The 16,970-nt window shown below is 47.2% G+C and overlaps 1 protein-coding gene across 1 annotated transcript in view; it reads right to left on the reverse strand.

Moving 5' to 3' along the window:
• The window catches only part of CDH11 (cadherin 11), an 81,369-nt gene extending 76,992 nt beyond the window's left edge, over nt 1-4,377 (reverse strand). The window contains exon 1 of the mRNA XM_030956050.1: nt 4,133-4,377. The gene's annotated coding sequence lies outside the window, so the exon portion shown is untranslated. The remainder of the gene's footprint in view (nt 1-4,132) is intronic.
• Between the last annotated feature and the right edge of the window lie 12,593 nt (nt 4,378-16,970).

The raw sequence follows: 16,970 nt of genomic DNA on the forward strand, positions 1-16,970 counted from the left end.
TTGTTTTCTGCCTTTGACCTCTTGGTGCGGTACGAACCGACCCTGCCTTTGAAAAGGGACGAGAGAGAGAGCAGAAACCCTCCCGAGAGGGGCCCGCGCTCTTACTCCACGCCCAGCCTCCAGCTGTAGAGTCAGCTTGTCTGCAGACAAGCCGCGCTTCCAGCGCCCCAAAACTCCTCCGCCAGAGCCAAGACGGTGCCGCGCGGCCGCAGCTGAGCCGGTCAGCGGCTGGAGAGCTGTGAAACCCCGGGGAGCGCGGCCGTGATCCCGCGGGACGCTCCCGCTGCGGGAACAGAACCGGGAACGGCTCCGGGAGCACGCGGAGGGTCCATCCCCGCATCCTGCGGGACGCTCCCGGTGCGGGAACAGAACTGGGAACAGCCCCGGGCACACGCGGCGGGTCCGTCCCGGTGCGGGAACAGCCCCGGGCACACACGGCGGGTCCGTCCCGGTGCGGGAACAGAACCGAGAACAGCCCCGGGCACACGCGGAGGGTCCGTCCCGGTGCGGGAACAGAACGGGAACAGCCCCGGGCACGCACGGCGGGTCCGTCCCGGTGCGGGAACAGAACGGGAACAGCCCCGGGCACGCACGGCGGGTCCGTCCCGGTGCGGGAACAGCCCCGGGCACGCACGGCGGGTCCGTCCCGGTGCGGGAACAGAACCGAGAACAGCCCCGGGCACGCACGGCGGGTCCGTCCCGGTGCGAGAACAGAACCGAGAACAGCCCCGGGCACGCACGGCGGGTCCGTCCCGGCGCGGGAACAGAACCGAGAACAGCCCCGGGCACGCACGGCGGGTCCGTCCCGGTGCGGGAACAGAACGGGAACAGCCCCGGGCACGCACGGCGGGTCCGTCCCGGTGCGGGAACAGAACGAGAACAGCCCCGGGCACGCACGGCGGGTCCGTCCCGGTGCGGGAACAGAACGAGAACAGCCCCGGGCACGCACGGCGGGTCCGTCCCGGTGCGGGAACAGAACGAGAACAGCCCCGGGCACGCACGGCGGGTCCGTCCCGGCGCGGGAGCGGCGGCTCGGGAGGCGCAGCAGCGCCCCCTGGCGCCCGTCCGCCGCAGCGCGGCCGCAGCGCTCCGAGCCCCCGCGCGCGGGGATGACGCTCCGCGCACCGCCCGCCTCACGGTCGGAGTCCTCAGCGCCAAAACCCGACACGGGGCCGCTGCATTTGCTCCTAAAATACTATAAAAGGGTTTTTTACTCAATGTCCAGCATGTATCAAAGCAGAGGGGTACAGTGCTCTTCGACCGGTAAGAGATAACGTATCTGATGTACAGAGATACAGATGGCATAAAATGACCACAAAGTCCTCTTAGTTCACCCAGACAAAGCCCCCGACCCAATCTCCATTTAAATCAATGGCTACCATATCATTTCTGCCCCCAAGCCTTGGATTGGCCCCAACAAAGAAACAACGAAAGCTGAAGTGCTATTAAAAACATAAAAAATGGTTCTGGCATAGGAAATTGTACAGAGATTTTAGCTTAAAATGCTGGTAGAAAAACTCAGACGTGCACACAAAGTCCAGGAAGTATGTTGCTAAACTGTTTCAAATTAATTGATTCCAGATGAGACCTCCGCTTCTCACACACTGGAGATATTTTGCTAAACATCCAGCTCACAAAATGGCTTCAAAATTCAGTTAGGGGGTTCACCAAAAGAAGATATGCCAATTTTAGGTGTGAGATTATTTGAAATTTCTATGATATCTGAGCCACAAATAGCTTCTATTGTGGAATTCTCATTACTCAAAGATTTGTTTGTCAAGTTATGCTGTTATGTTAGAGCAGTTGCAGAAAATAAGAATGCTAGTCTCAGTCTACTGTAACTCTGAACTTCACATATGTTTCTTACACTAAATTAAATATGTCAGACGTTGTCAGAATAGCATATTAATTGAAGCTGAAATCACATTATACACTTTAAATCATTTTATCAGATAAATCACAGAAATCACTCCAATCTTCACAGTTTCCCCATATTTTTATGCAGAAGAAAAATTAATTGAGCTGCCCTATCTCTCAATCAACCATTTCTATACATATTTTCCTCTGAAACTGCTGCTGATAAATTGCAATGACTTATCCCCTGGCGTGCCCTATTGTGGCAGCATTGCTGCTAATGAAGTAATCTAGTTCCTACTGATTTCTTTGGACAGGCAACACTTACAATTGTAGTAAAGTTAAAGCTGATGTGGAGAAACCTATAAATAGCATTGTCTGTCTATGCTCATTCTCTGATGTGCAAGGCTGAGGTGAAAAAAAAAAATCCTATTTCAGGGCCTAAGAACGAGAGCCTGCCAAAGAAAGATGTCCTTTAGGTAAAATTTTCCTAAAGGATTTCCAATTCTTTTACTGAATATCTTGCTCTTAGTCTTGTAACTTTATTTTGTTCTTCTGCAAGAGGCAGGAGAACTGCTTTTGAACTGCATCCAGAACTTCTGTTTTCTAGAGCACAGGCTTTTCTAGACTCAGAAACCTGCTCCAAGAATGCCTGGTGTGTCGAGGCACGAAGCTCAGACCAGACCTCCTGCTCCCCATTTCCCTTGCTCCCCCTGCCCCTCTCCTGGCCGCAGGAACCGTGCAGCCCCGCCAGGGATCCGCTGCTCCCGAGCAAACAGCTGCAGCTCCCCTGCTATGGACTCGCACATCTCTGCCTATAAAGCCAGCCCAAGGACCGAGCACAAGCATCGATTTGTGTTCCAAACCTCGGCGGACAGACCTGGCCGAGGCTGATGTCACGTTAATTACTGCAGGACTTCTACACTGAAAGGCAATTTATTCATTGGGATTCCTTAGCCAGCGTGGAAAAGGAGAACAAAGTATTTACCTGGAGCATCACACAGACTTTGGAAACACTGAGGCAGACGGCAGAGCAAGGGGGGGGAAGCAGACGGACATCCAGCAGCGCCCGAATGCGTGCTTCCCTGCCCCTGAGCCCGCACTGCCGCTCTTATTCAACAGTTCCATTATTAAATAATTCAAAACATTGGATTTCTTAATAGAGAGGCACGGAGTCTGTGAAAACCTTATCGTATCACCATCACAAATCAACAGGAAGAAAGTCTTTCCTAGAGACTTGCTAGTAATTGGAACGTGAAAAAGAAGTGAGCATTCTCCTCATAAAGGGCCAATTTCTGAATTAGTGACCTCATTTGCTAAAGAGGTTCCTTTGTCACAGATATCTGGGTAGGTAAATACTGTGTTACACAGCCACTCTGTCCTTTGTAGCAGCGGTACAAAGAAGCTCTCCCAGCATATACTGGTTCTCTCCTCACCAAATGAATATTTTAAAAGTAGACAATAAAGGGGGACTTCTATAGGAGGTGAAGGCATTTGTATCATGATGTCAGACTGCTATATGTGCTCCCGAAGGGCTGCACAGGAAGCACTTTTATTCTGAACTTAATGGTATTTATGGGGACCCGCAGCCTGATCTATTTTACCTTCCTTGGGGATGTGCTTATGCATGCATCACCCAGGAGTCTAATGCTTTTTGGACTAGCCCGTGTTAGAGACAGATACCATTTTGGTACCTTGTGAATAGTAATGCATTTGAAAGCCAGCAAAATAATTAAATAAATAAATGGGGGGAGGAGAGAAACGGTATAAATCAAGTCTTTGCCTTTTTCATTCTGGCTAGAATATCCTTCATTTTATGCACTCCTAATTCCTGCATATCCATTTCGTGCCTGGGAGCTACGGCGCAAGTAAAAAATTTTCAGTTCGGGGCTTTCGGCATCTGCTTCTCCGGAGGAACATTTTAAAACGTCCAAACGCTCGCCCTCCCCCTCCCCGCCCCCGAGCAAGAACTGAAGGGGGGAAAAAAAAAAATAAAGCAGCATCTGCCCGAGCGTTTTCCTTCTGCCTGCGGAGAGCCGAGCGCGCCCCGGGGGCCCCGCGGCCGCCGCAGCGCCCGCACCGCGCCCGGCCCCGCTCGGCTCCGCACACCTGCCCGGCGCCGCCAACTTCGGGGGGCCCGGAGCATCCCCCGTTCCTTTCCGTTCCTTTCCGTTCCTTTCCTTTCCGAGCTGCCCACACGCTCAGCCCCGCCGCTTCCCTGCCCTTCCCCGGCGGGGCTGCCCCGCTCCCGCTCTGCCCCCGCCGCTCCCCCGCTCACCTGCGGGGCTGGCCGTGTCCCTCGGCCGCCTGCGGAGCGGGGACACCGGGCAAGTCCCATTCACAAGTGGCCGCGGAGCGGGCTCGGCAGCATCTTCAGCCTATTACACTCCAGCGGCAGCGGCTGCTGAATGAGGCTCCGAGCTAGTGGCAGGAATTAGAAAGAGGGAGGGAGGGGAAAGGGGAGAGGGAGGGAGAGGGAGCAAGGGGAGTGAAGCAAGATTAGAGGAAGGGAAAAGCTGGAGGCTGTTGCTTCGTCTCGATTTTCCTGTCCCTTCCCCCAGCCCAGGGGAGCGCAGCCCCCGGCCCTGCCCTCCCTCAGGGCCCGGCTCCGCTGCTGCCCGCGGGGGCCGGCGGGGGCTGCAGGGGCCGAGCAGCGGGCACGGAGCCCAGGGCAGCCCGTCCCTGCCCCCAGGGTGTCCCCTCCCCGCGGGTCGTTCCGCGCCCCCTCGGTCACGCAGGCACCCACGGGCAGGGCTGCGGGGGGCCGGGCACCCCCGGCCATGCCGCGGCTGCCGCCCGGTCCCGGGGTCCCCTCGCTCTGCGGGGCGAGGCTGCCCAGGGCCACCCCGGCCGCCGCAGCTCCGTGAGGGGGACACAGACACGGGGCTCGGCTGGGCAGCGACAGCGGCGGCATTTTATACTCAATCCAGTCATGTTTCCTGTCAGGAGAAGACATTTGTCCAGGAATAAAAAAAGACCAAAAAAAAAAAAACAGAAAAAAAAAAAAAAGAAAGACAAAAATAAAAAAGTTCCTCAAGCATTTCTGCATGTGGAAAAATCTTGGTCTCTTACAGCTCACAGCCAGAGGCTGAGGCCAGGCCTGCATCTGGAGGGGGGACCCTTTCCCTCTCAACCAGGCCTGCCCCATGGCTGCCCCTCTCCCGCTCCCTGTTCTCCTCACCTGCAGTGACTCCCGGGTGTGGCTGAGCTCGCAGGGAGCAGCACCCCGAGCCCGTGCACCCATCCACACCCAGAGGCAGCTCACAGCCCTCCCCCCACGCCCGCACAGGCACAGGTGAGCCTGCAAATCCCCTCTGATCCACCAGCATCCAGCGTGCCCCACCCGTGCCAGCCTGTGAGCGCGGCCTGTGCCATCCGTGCGGCTGTGGAGCCGAGCAAGGAAGGATGCAACACGTGGCTCCTCCAGAATAAGAGCTGCATTCACTGCTGGAACAAACCTGGTACCTCTTTGTGAAGACATTCTGCCCATCCTCAGGCAGCCCATCCCTCTGCTCGTTCCCCAAGGCAGCACTGGTTCTGCTCTGGGACAGCACTGCCCGGCCATGGAGAACAAGGCTTTTATATTCTGTGGCTAATTAGCTCTGCCAATAACTCCAGGCAAAAGGGGGGAAAAAAATTGGCACAAAAGCTGCCACTGTACAAACAAAGAATTTGGAAGGAGGAAAGCTGATAAACAATGCATCCTTAGGAGGCTGAGGGACACTGAACGTAGCACAGTGGAACACTAAGTCATAAAATTGTTTAGGTTGGAAAAGCCCTGCAAGATCATCAAGTCCAACTGCTCTGCCAGCACTGCCAAATCTACCACTAAACCCTGTCCCCAAGTGCCACATCTGCAAGTCTTTGAGTCTTGAGTCACCACTTCCCTGGACAAACCTTTCAGTGAAGAAATTTTCTCTAACAGCCAATCTAAACCTCCCTTGGTGCAGCCTGAGGCCATTTTCCCTTGTCCTGTTTCTTGTTACGTGGGAGGCCATGACCTCCTGTCAGGGAATTGTAGAGAGCTCTGAGGAGAGGGAGCCTCCTTTTCTCCAGGCACAGTAACCCCAACCCGGCCCGTGGCAGCCTGGGGCAAACAGCAAGCGCCTCCTGGCTGGAGCAGGGGTTGGAGAATTAAGGACACAAACTGCTTCAGAGCGTGGTTGAGAGTTGCCGTTTGAGCTCAGAGAGGCCCAGGGACAGGCCTGGGTGTGCATGAACAGGGAGGATGGGGCTGGAGCACAGACACAGCCCCAGGGCCATGCCTGGGGACCTGGGCGGCTGAAGAGGGTGAGAAACAAGGGCCCTGGTTGGGACAGCCCTGAGCAAACACAGAAACACCCCAGGGACTGAGCTGAAAGCATGAGGTAACAGCACAGCAGGGCGATTAGTACTGAAGGTCTAAGGACTTTATTTTTGTAGGAATAGGGCTATGGGACTAAGATAACACATTCAAAGACTGGATTTTGAGAGAGAATTCAAGCAGCAATAAAGGCCATCAAGAAATGAAACATAAAAAGGATTGTTTGAGACCGTCTTTAGGGAGATGTGGATGAGGAAGGAGGGGGGTGCACATTAATTTTTACAACAGTTTTGTCAAGAAATTGGTTTTGGACGGAAAATACGTGTCCTAAAATTGATTTTATAGCCCCAGTCCAAACACGTTGCCTTCAATGGACACCAGTCAATCTCCTGGTGATGGTAAAGAATTACCATTTGGTTTTGTCATGGGTACATGGCAGTACAGGTGAGCTCTGCCATAATTGACACCAAGCGGAGAGCTGGCGGAGGAGATTTTCCCTTTTCCCCTTCTCTTGCTGATTCCAGCACCATGGCAGAGGGGATAACTTCTGTAATTCGCCTTTTTTAAACTGCTGAGATCAGATTTTTTTGAATATAAAGGAAATGTGAAAGCAATTTCAATCTAATTAAGCATATACAATAGGTACCCATAATATTCTCTAGTCAAAGAGCATATTGATCTATAATGAAAGGTTTCATTAATTCCATTCAAGGACGCACGTTAACAAATGAGTGCAGTAACGTCTGATCTGGAGAGAGCCTTGTATCTTCCCTTCCTTCTGCATTGAAATCTCAGCATAAACTAATCAGATTCTGCTATTATTTTTCTCATTTGTTCATCTTCCCATAGGATCTGTGGATGGATGGTCCTTATCTGCAAACAAAATTGAAGGAAAACTCCTGCTGGAATCTGTATTTGTACCTCTGGCTAGGTCCCAAGGCTGATTACCTGAATAACCACTGTGGAATTAATTTCACCTATCTTAAACCATTTTAAAATTGAATCTCTAGCAGGCTGTCTGTAGAAAAAGTCCAGTCAATGTCAATAAACAGTCCCTTGAACTGGGACAGGCCTTTAGCTGGATATGCCTCTCTGTATCCCAAAGACAACCTCCTCACTAAAACCCTACCTACAGCCATCTGCCAGCTGGAGGAGAAGAGGCAGGACCTGTTTTTTCTGTTGGGCACAAAAAAGAAGAAGTGCTCAAACCAAAATCAGCCCAGGATGCTGATAAATGGCGACATTTAGAATATTCCCCTCAGCCACTGCAGTTCCCATTGCAGCAGCTCCAAACCACCATGCCATCTTTCCAGGAGAGCATTGCACAGGGAATGGCAGCAGGTCACACAAAGGAGGCGTGGGCAGGGAGGAAGGGCAGCCTGGAGTGGCTGCAGAGCTGCCCTGGGGATTTCTGCCAGTGTTTGTGAGCTCACAGCCTGCCCAGGCCACACCTTGATATTCCCAGCACAGAGACAGGGAAAAGTGGATTTGCCACTCCCCATTTCTGCCTTTGGTGGCTCCCCACCTTCACAGCCCCTCTATGAATGGCACATTGAACCAAGCTAAACTCAGTGTCACATTCACTGCTGGGAAATCTTTCTAAATACAATTGTCAGCTCTCTTCACAAAATGCTAGTTGCACCCCCAAAAACCAGGCTGAGCTCTCCTGCTGCCAAGGAAGGCATGGGGAGCAGCAGGGGAGCACACTGAGCCCTGCAGTTAGCATTTCCAGCTGCTTGAAACCTGGAGTCAGAATAAAATCAGTGTCAGACATAAATAAAGGAAGTTTATACATATTTTAAACAGTATTTGTTTTTGCATATCCATATATTTAGGTTAAGAACATCTGTGATAACAAATCTGTGAAACCGGAAAAAAAAGGTTTCTTTTCTACTGTGGGTTTACAGAATCTGAAGGGGTTTTTTTAATTATGCTTATTGCTGGGTAAATTAACCCATTTTTTGTTTGAAGATAAGCTGGCTGCTTTGTTTTCTAAGCATCTAAAGGGATACATGCACTTCTGCTAATTGAATTATTGTTCAAGGAAACTGTAAGTTTATAAATAAGGGTAAGAAAGCTGCAAGTTTAAGTTGGACAGTTGCATTGGGGTGCATGGAAAAGCTTGAACTGTGAACTTCAGGAACTGAACTGCAAAAAGCCTTTAGCAACTCAAAAGAATTTATCAGTTCCCCATTTACTCAGCAGCTTGAGCACATTTACACAGGGAATAGGAAAGGAGAAACTTCTTTCCATCTCTTTGACCCTGTTTTCTGCAGCCCCCCCAGACCTGTTTGGCTTTGCCAACACACGCTCTTCTCTCTCAGCTCCCTTTAACAGACCTGCAATTTCCTTCACTTTTCTTCTCACCTGGAAAATATTAGAGATTTAAGAGGCACATGAGTAGCATATTGCTATCTGCAGGAGCTAGGAGCACAGGAAGGAGCAGGAAAAGCAGAGGTCTGTAGGAAAGGATATTCCACAAAACCTGAACAAAGTTTTTTGTTCAAAATATCCTTCAATTTCAGTGTCATTTTGCTAATGAATCAAAGCACAATTTAAATCCTATGTGGAAACATGAAAGGTGGCCAGGATTGAAGGAGAGAAAAAACCTTGTTCTTAATAATGCCAAAAAAAGGGAAAACTAATTAAAGTCACAATGCCAGCCCAGTGAGAAAACAAGTATGTAAAAAGAGTATAACTAACAAAAGTGTTTTCCTTGTGGCGAGGAAGCAAGGCTTTTACACCATAAATAATAAACAGCTCAAAGCAGCTGCTACCTAAAGCCATTTCTTCCAATAACAAATGTCTTCCTTGTTTGCTTGAAAAAGGTTAAAACAAAGGCAAAACCATTGAGGTTAAAACAAATATACACAAAACAACTGATACAGAATCTCCACAAAGTTAGCAATGCAAACATTTTCCGGGGGTTAGACTTGGAGCACTGAAATCTGGAGGGAAAAGGAAATTTTGAAGTGGGAAGAGGATCACAGTAAAACCAAACTGAGCTATGGAAATAGTACAATCATAGAGAGAGGATTTGGGGGTGGTTTTAAATTTCAGACGTGCACATGGAGCATTTTGCAAGGCCACAGGCTACACTGATAAGCCGTCAGCTGGAAACACCTATCCCAAGTGAACAGCTCTTCATGGAGATGAAAATCCCTCCTGTCAGCCAAACCCAGGCATCCAGGCTCAGGCCACAGGACCAGCACCTTCTGCCCACAGAAGACAACAGAATGGAGTCCAGTTTCATTTAGGCTGCAGTAGAAAACAGCTCATTTTTCTCCAGTGTTCAGAGACCTTATAAAGCTGGGTCTGTTTGTGTTAAGGCTTCAGTGGGAGAGCTCCCCTCATGGCTTTGTTTTATAAAATCTGAGGATGTTTGGCAATGCATGGACACTGAAACATTGCTGTCACTGAGCTTTGAGATCATCTTACCCTCACACAATCCTCTGAATCTTTTGACCCTATTTTATTCAGTTTTATGATGTGGTAAGTGAGGGTTGTGAATGCAGCAGCATTCTGGCCATCAGCCCATTTCCTCAGCTCTGCTGGGAGGCAGTGAAGGCCAGGCAGGACTGGGCTGGTCAGCTTTTTTGTCCTGAGGGTCTCTCAAGCCTGGGAGGTTTCCAGAAGCACTGGGACACTTTTGGTTGCCTTGAGTTACACACTTGGCCCACACAGGGATCAAGCTCCAGCTGAGTGATTTTGACCACACTGAAGTAGATTATCACAGAGAACATTATTTGTAAGGGCAGTAATTCAAAAATGCTCTATACGAAAGGGTCTGCTGACCAGTGTAGATTCACAACTGTGAACTATTTATATCTTCAACCCAGTATCCAAAAATTACAGCACAAAGAATCCAAGGGAAAAAAAGGCTTGCATGGGTGAGTCAGACCGACCTCATAAACTTTTTAACCTATAAACGTCTTCTGCTAATAAGTTCTTTAGAAACACAGATACTAAAATTAAATTTCTCATTTAGAGAAGGCATTATTTAGTTAGGAACTTGAGGCTCATTTATTTCTGACGCTGTGCATTAAAAGAGCGAAATACATTTTTTAATGCGTATGAACACACAATATGGGACAGGCTGGGAATGAGAGGCTGGGGAGAAGCCATGAGAAGGGACCTGGGGGTCCTGGTGGATGGCCAGGTGGATCTGAGTCAGCAATGGAGGGACAAATGATCCTTGTGAGTCCCTTCCAACCCAGGATATTTCAAAATTCCATGGTTCTGTGATTCCAACCATGTGTAAGGCACTGTCTGCACAGGCTGCCAAGCAGGATAACACCTCTGAATATATTCCTCTAATGTAGTCAACTGATAGCTTATTAATTTATCTTGTTAGGAAACAAGTTAAAAAAAATCACTGCATCTTCCTAGAGAGCATGCACAGCTTGTACACACATCTGACAGTAAGACATAGCACAGCTAAATAGCTGCTAATAATCATGTCTTTTCATTCCAGGTCTGAATGTCAGTTATTTGATGCAGGATGTGCTATACAATTAATGATTGACTATTTCTTCCAAAATCTAAGAAAAAATAGATAATCTTCACAATGTTGTTGGGGTTTTTTTTGTCCATTTTCCTGTTTTGTCTGGAGAAATCACGTTTGATTTGTTAGCATGTACTTCTGCTGGGAATATTCTTTCTCTGCGTATTGGGCACACCAACCATCAGTTTGTGAACAGCCCTGGCTGTGCTCAGAGAGATTTAAAGGAGAGTGCTGTCCTTGTAATCTCCCTGCTCAGCCCCCTGTGCTGAGGGACACCAGGCAGTCATGCTTATCTAGCACAAAGATCTTTCTTCATTGAATGCCCACAGCTTGAGATAGTCAATCTCGCCCAGCGAGGCATTGAGTATTTCAGATTGTTCCTGGTGATTTCTGTCCATGTCCCCTCACTATTCCAGGCACCAGGAGCTGGGAGCTACTTATCTCTCCACGCAAGGCCATAATCAAAGGCATTTTCACGTCTGTATATGAATAGCCATGATCCAAGAGACCAACCACTCCGAGTTCAGTAAACAGCTATAAATTGTGCCTAGACTAGCAAAATAATGGCAAAATTATGAAGTTTTATCCATAAATCACGTGCTGTCACTGCTTTCACATCTATCTGCGATTGGAAAAAACATGGTGGCTTTAATGGAGTAAAAAAGTTATAAAAAGAAATATGTTCACTTCACTATTTAAAGTCCCCAAGATTATAATTCTTTATTATTGATTTTATCAGGAGATAAAAATATAACAGACTTTGGAGTTTGTCAGATGAGTCACAACTGAAAACATCAGATGATTCACACAATAATCAATCATAAAACAAGAAAACAATCTCGGTTATTAAACTTGTTAAAAAAAAAATGAAATGGCACCTCTTTACTATAAATCTGCCACAGGGTTTAAAATCTCATTGATCACATAGCGCAATCTTTTTAAAATCCTGTGTATAATATGGTATCATTTCGCTTGAGCCCAGATAATTATTTGAAGAGTCTGCTGGGTTGTTTTTTTTTTTTTTCTATTTTCCAATAATATAAATGAAATATTGAATACCATTTTTAGTTCCATGTACAAGCAAGTCAGGGGTCATAAATCCCACTCAGAGAAGAAATGCCTGAAAATAACAGGCAGGAAGCTCAGCCATCTATTTGCCTTCAATTCTCACCCAAATAGATATCTAACAAGCTTCTGTGGAAAAACATGGTGTCCTTTGGGCATCTATAAGAAATCATGAGAATGCCTTTCTGTTGCTTGGTCATTTGCTGATTTTGGTTATTTTTTCCTTATAAGTGGTGATGTTTTTTAGTTTTTAAGAAAAAAAAAACCCAAAGAAACCAACCTACAAATCTTCTGTCAATTCCACAGTGGAGATGTGTTGCTCTTTGCTTTCCATTTTTCAAAATCAGGAGGTAGATTAGCACAGATGCTTAATGCATCAAACAATGTCAGGGTTTCAGGGTTTTTTCCAAGTGAAATATTGTGGGTGCTAAGAAATCGTGAAAAACATGCCCAGAGTGTACTGCCACACTGTCAAATGCAACCAGGAGACAAACACATTCCATCTGAGAATCCAATGCGCCCTTCCTCCTAATTTAATCAACAAAGGAAGCAAACCTATGTATTTAAAAAAGAAACAAATGGGAATTTGCACATGGACTAGGCCTCTTCTGCCTCTGTTCAGGTTATACAACACAAAGCAATACTTCACAGAAGCATTTCATACAATTTAACACAGCTGAATGGCTCTTTCCTAGGAGTATTGGAAAAAATTACATATGTTCTGGATCTGCAGAGCCCTTAATCCATGGAAAATGCTTTCATTTCCATAAGACCTGCTCAGGGAAAGCCTCATCTTTCTCCATTTTCCACCGTTGCTGTGTAGGAATGTGCAAGGAGCCCTCACTAAACTGTTTAGCATCTAGATGAACTCATTTCCATGGAAAGCAGCACCTGCAATGCTCTCCCATGCAGAAACCTCTGAGAGGTTCTCTGTAGTTGCTTCAGCTTCAGGGATGTATTGATTACTGTGACTCTCCGTAGCTTTCCCAAGCAACTTGGAGAGGGGTGGCGTCCTGCACCTTTTCAGGATGCAGTGGATGCTCTCTGCCATTGCTGCCTGCTCAGTGCTCCCCACCAGGCACTGAGACCTGTCCTGAAGGGACCCAGATACTGGCCCAGTTTCAAGACCATACCCACAAGATGTTAAAATGGGCCAGTGCCTACTTTCCTAAGCTTTTAAAAGTCAGTTATTTCAGCGTAGTCCCATCTGGACTTGTGCAGTGAAGTCATGGACTGGCAGCATGCCCTGGGCTGAGCCCAGCGTGGGCAGCAGGGGAGGGGATCCTGTCCCTCTGCCCCTCAGGTGAGACCCCAGCTGCAGAGCTGCCCCAGCCCTGGGCCCAGCACAGCCAGGACCTGGAGCTGCTGCAGAGAGCCCAGAGGAGGCACCAGGATGAGCAGAGGGATGGAGCAGCTCTGCTGGGAGGAAAGGCTGGCACAGCTGGCATTGTTCACCTGCACAGGAGAAGCTTTGGGTGAGCTCAGTGTGGCCTTGCAGGGCCTGAAGGAGCTGCAGGAAAGATGGAGAGAGACAATTGCCAAGGGCTGGAGGGACAGGAGCCAGGGAATGGCTCCCAGCGCCAGAGGGCAGGGCTGGATGGGATCTTGGGAATGAGGAATTGTTCCGTGTGAGGGTGGGCAGGCCCTGGCACAGCGTGCCCAGAGCAGCTGGGGCTGCCCCTGGATCCCTGGCAGTGCCCAAGGCCAGGCTGGACACTGGGGCTGGAGCACTTGGGACAGTGGGAGGTGTCCCTGCCATGGCAGGGGTGGCACTGGATGGGATTTAAGGTGCCTCCAGCCCAAACCATTTTAGCACTCCATGTTTTTTATGGTGTCATGATAAAGTACACAGAATATATTATAGGCCTACATGTTTTCTTTTTTAGTTTGATAATGCAGCTTGGCATGATTTTGAAGATCTAATTGGACTGCACTACTTGTGGTAGAACATAGTGTTGGAAAGTTTGACACAAGAATACCAGAAACAGAGAATTTAAATGCAATATTGATAAATAACACCCCTGCGTCCCCAGGAGTTACACATGTTTATACATTTAAACCTGGATCTAGTGACATTTTTGACTTTTAATTGTAATATTAAAATTAGTAATAATGATGGTTACAATTGTCCAGCAAAACCAAGGTTAGAAAAATATGCCTGAATGTTTGAACCTCCTGATCATGCAGTGAAAAGAGAGATTAATTTTCTTTTGTTCCTGTGATTCATGCAATTAAATTAATACTGTCCCCGTATCATTTCAGCATCTGTTCTGTTTAAAAGGTAATTGAAAAAGACACTATATGAGAATTGCAAAATAAAGAGGCAAAAGAAATGGGGCAAAGGAGTTAGATGTTCTGGGGTGACTTTGTGATGCTTGTATCCCCATTTGTCTGTTTAGCCCAGAAATAAGTTTTGCACCTTTAAGACTGGTTCTAAGAGCAAAGCAGGGCCAGAGAAGGTTGAGCTGTGGTTCTTCCTGTGTGATTGTGGAGAAAACACGAGGAGATGGGATGGAAAACCTACTGCTGTTCTGGCACAACGGGTGCGTGAATTGAAGGAAGACAGGGCTGAGAGAGGGAGTTCCACCAAAAGGAAAGCAGCTCCAGTTGCCCACAGCCGAACTGCCAGGTATGAGGGTAATGATGATGATGACATGTCCGATCCCCTTGAAGGAACCTCCAAGACATATGCCCAGGGAAAGAAGGATAACCAAGCTTAGAGGGGCCCTGCCTCTAGCCGGGTAGAGGCTAGGGAAAATTGTGTTTTCTGGACTGTGTGGATTCGTTGGCCTGGCATATCCACAAAAATGTAAGGCCTTTGTCGACACTGGTGCAGAGTGCACGCCAATCCCATCAAGACATGTAGGGGCAGAACCTGTTTCTGTTGCTGGTGTTACAGGAGGATCACAGCAGCTGACGCTGTTGGAAGCTGAGGTGAGCCTGACTGGAAATGAGTGGAAGAAACACCCTATTGTGACTGGCCCAGACGCCCCGTGTATTCTGGGCATAGATTTCCTCCAAAGTGGGTATTTCAAAGACCCAAAGGGACTCAGGTGGGCATTTGGAATAGCTGCTGTGGAGACAGAGGGCATTAAGCAATTGAACACCACTGAAGACATTGTGTTCATTCCAGCAAGAAGGAAACACAAGCTTTCCTAGGTGCCACAGGTTTTTGGAGGATGCGCATTCCCGAATACAGTCAGATTGTGAGCCCTCTTTACCTGGTCACCCGTAAGAAGAACCCTTTCCACTGGGGCCATGAGCAGCAACAAGCCTTTGCCCAGAGCAAGCAGGAAATCGCTCATGTGGTTGCCCTTGGCCCAGTCAGGACAGGACCAGAGGTGAAGAACGTGCTCTAGTCTGCACCCAGGAACCATGGCTTGTCCTGAAGCCTTTGGCAGAAGATGCCTGGGGAGACTCAAGGCCGACCACTAGGACTTTGGAGTCAAAGCTACAGAGGGTCTGAAGCCAGCTACATGAAATTGGTGTTTCTGCCCAGTTTTGAACTGAAACCACCACATTAGAGAGCATGATTCATTCATTAATTATTGATGTCACAAGTCTTCAGGTCAAGTTCAAAAAAAAAGAAAACAAACCTTTTGGCAGGTAAAGATGAAGAAACAAGAGCACAGGATTCAGAAACTTTCCCACTTGCTCCCTCAAGGAACTAAAACAGAAGGAGACCATGCCAGATTCTATTCTCATGCCATAAATCCAAAATAACACTATTGGCTTACTTAGATTTTACATTGACTTCAGGAGAGTTACTTTGAATTTACATCACTGTAGGATCAGGATCAAACTGCTGAGAGGATATTAAAAGCAGATTAAACATGATCTTAAACAGTGATTTCCCAGGAGATCCAAGGATTTTCAATTTGCAAGATTTTACAACTGTCTGAGAGTTGGATAAATTTCAAATGCAGTTGTTGATAAGAGCATTTGCAGCTGCCAAAAGAACCTGTTTTAAGGATCTGGAAGTTGGCAGAGGAACTGAACATCCTGGGAGAGTGTAACAGAACAAGGGAGGCTGTGAGGGAAGGGAGATCCAAGAGCATTTCTGGGTGCACAGGGGCATTCCTTGATTAATTCTACTCAGATATTGGATGGATTTATGCTCTGGTTACTTATTCAGTAAAAATTTGAGTCTAGGTTTTAAGCACAGATATCAGATTTTGATATCATTCAGCTGCCTGTCTTCTGTTCAAGACAGACTTATGCTGAAAGAACTCAGAAAACTTTTAAATACTTTGGTCTGGGTTGTTTTGCTTTTTCCCAGGCACGAGACTAATATTCAGCTTTTCCATGTCTGAGTGTTGATTTCAACCTTGATGCCTCATCTAGCTTTTCCTTCATTCATTAAACAGGATTTCTACAGAATTTAATGGAAAAACTAATTTTTGTCTGGTACCTGTGCTCTTGGGTCTCTCCAGGTGAAATTTGCAGGGAGCTCTCAGAGCATCAGCGAGAGGAGTGCAACAATCCAATCTGTAATTCTTGAAACAGAGGATGAGTTTCATTTCACTCAAATTAATTTCTCATCTGCCATAAGAGGACACCATATCCATCTTCTCATACTTTAAAAGTCATAGGCTGGGTTGATAAATTTTCCTGAATAAATGAGAACCTCAAAGAACTGATAAACAGAGAATGAAGCCTGGTTTGGTGCTGGTCTTTGGGTAAGAGATATAAGAAGCAATTAATGCTCCACTCTCAAACTGTGTGTGCAGTTCTGAGCGTCGCGTGCCCTTTAAATTTCCTTATGCAGCCATGTACAAACTGCCCAGAAATTGAGTTAAACAGATCTACAGAGACTTTCTGAGCCCAACTGTAATGGTTCTGTACACCAAAGAATTGAATAAAACACACACAAAGCAGACATACAAAATTTTTTGTACCTTTAACCCTGAAAATCAAGCTCTGTAAATCATCCTCTTCAGAGATGTGCTGTAGTAACTAAAGTATGCAGATTTTAAAGATACCAAGAGAATAATTTTAAATAATCTAAACTACATTACAGACATGATACATTAAACATGAAACATTATATAATGGGCTAATTTGAAGAAGTCCCTGAATCCTACTGGCCTTAAATTTGGCTGAGGAAAATCCTTAAAGAAAGCATCTTCTCTAATTTACAAGTGATTTTTTTACTGTTTGTGTTTTATGATGCAACAGTGACCTAGTTCAAATTTTATACAATTATGTAGGGCTTTTTCTGGAATAAAATGGAACTAAAATACA

The sequence above is a fragment of the Camarhynchus parvulus genome, chromosome 11 (assembly GCF_901933205.1).
Source record: "Camarhynchus parvulus chromosome 11, STF_HiC, whole genome shotgun sequence".
NCBI classification, from domain to species: Eukaryota; Metazoa; Chordata; class Aves; order Passeriformes; family Thraupidae; genus Camarhynchus; species Camarhynchus parvulus.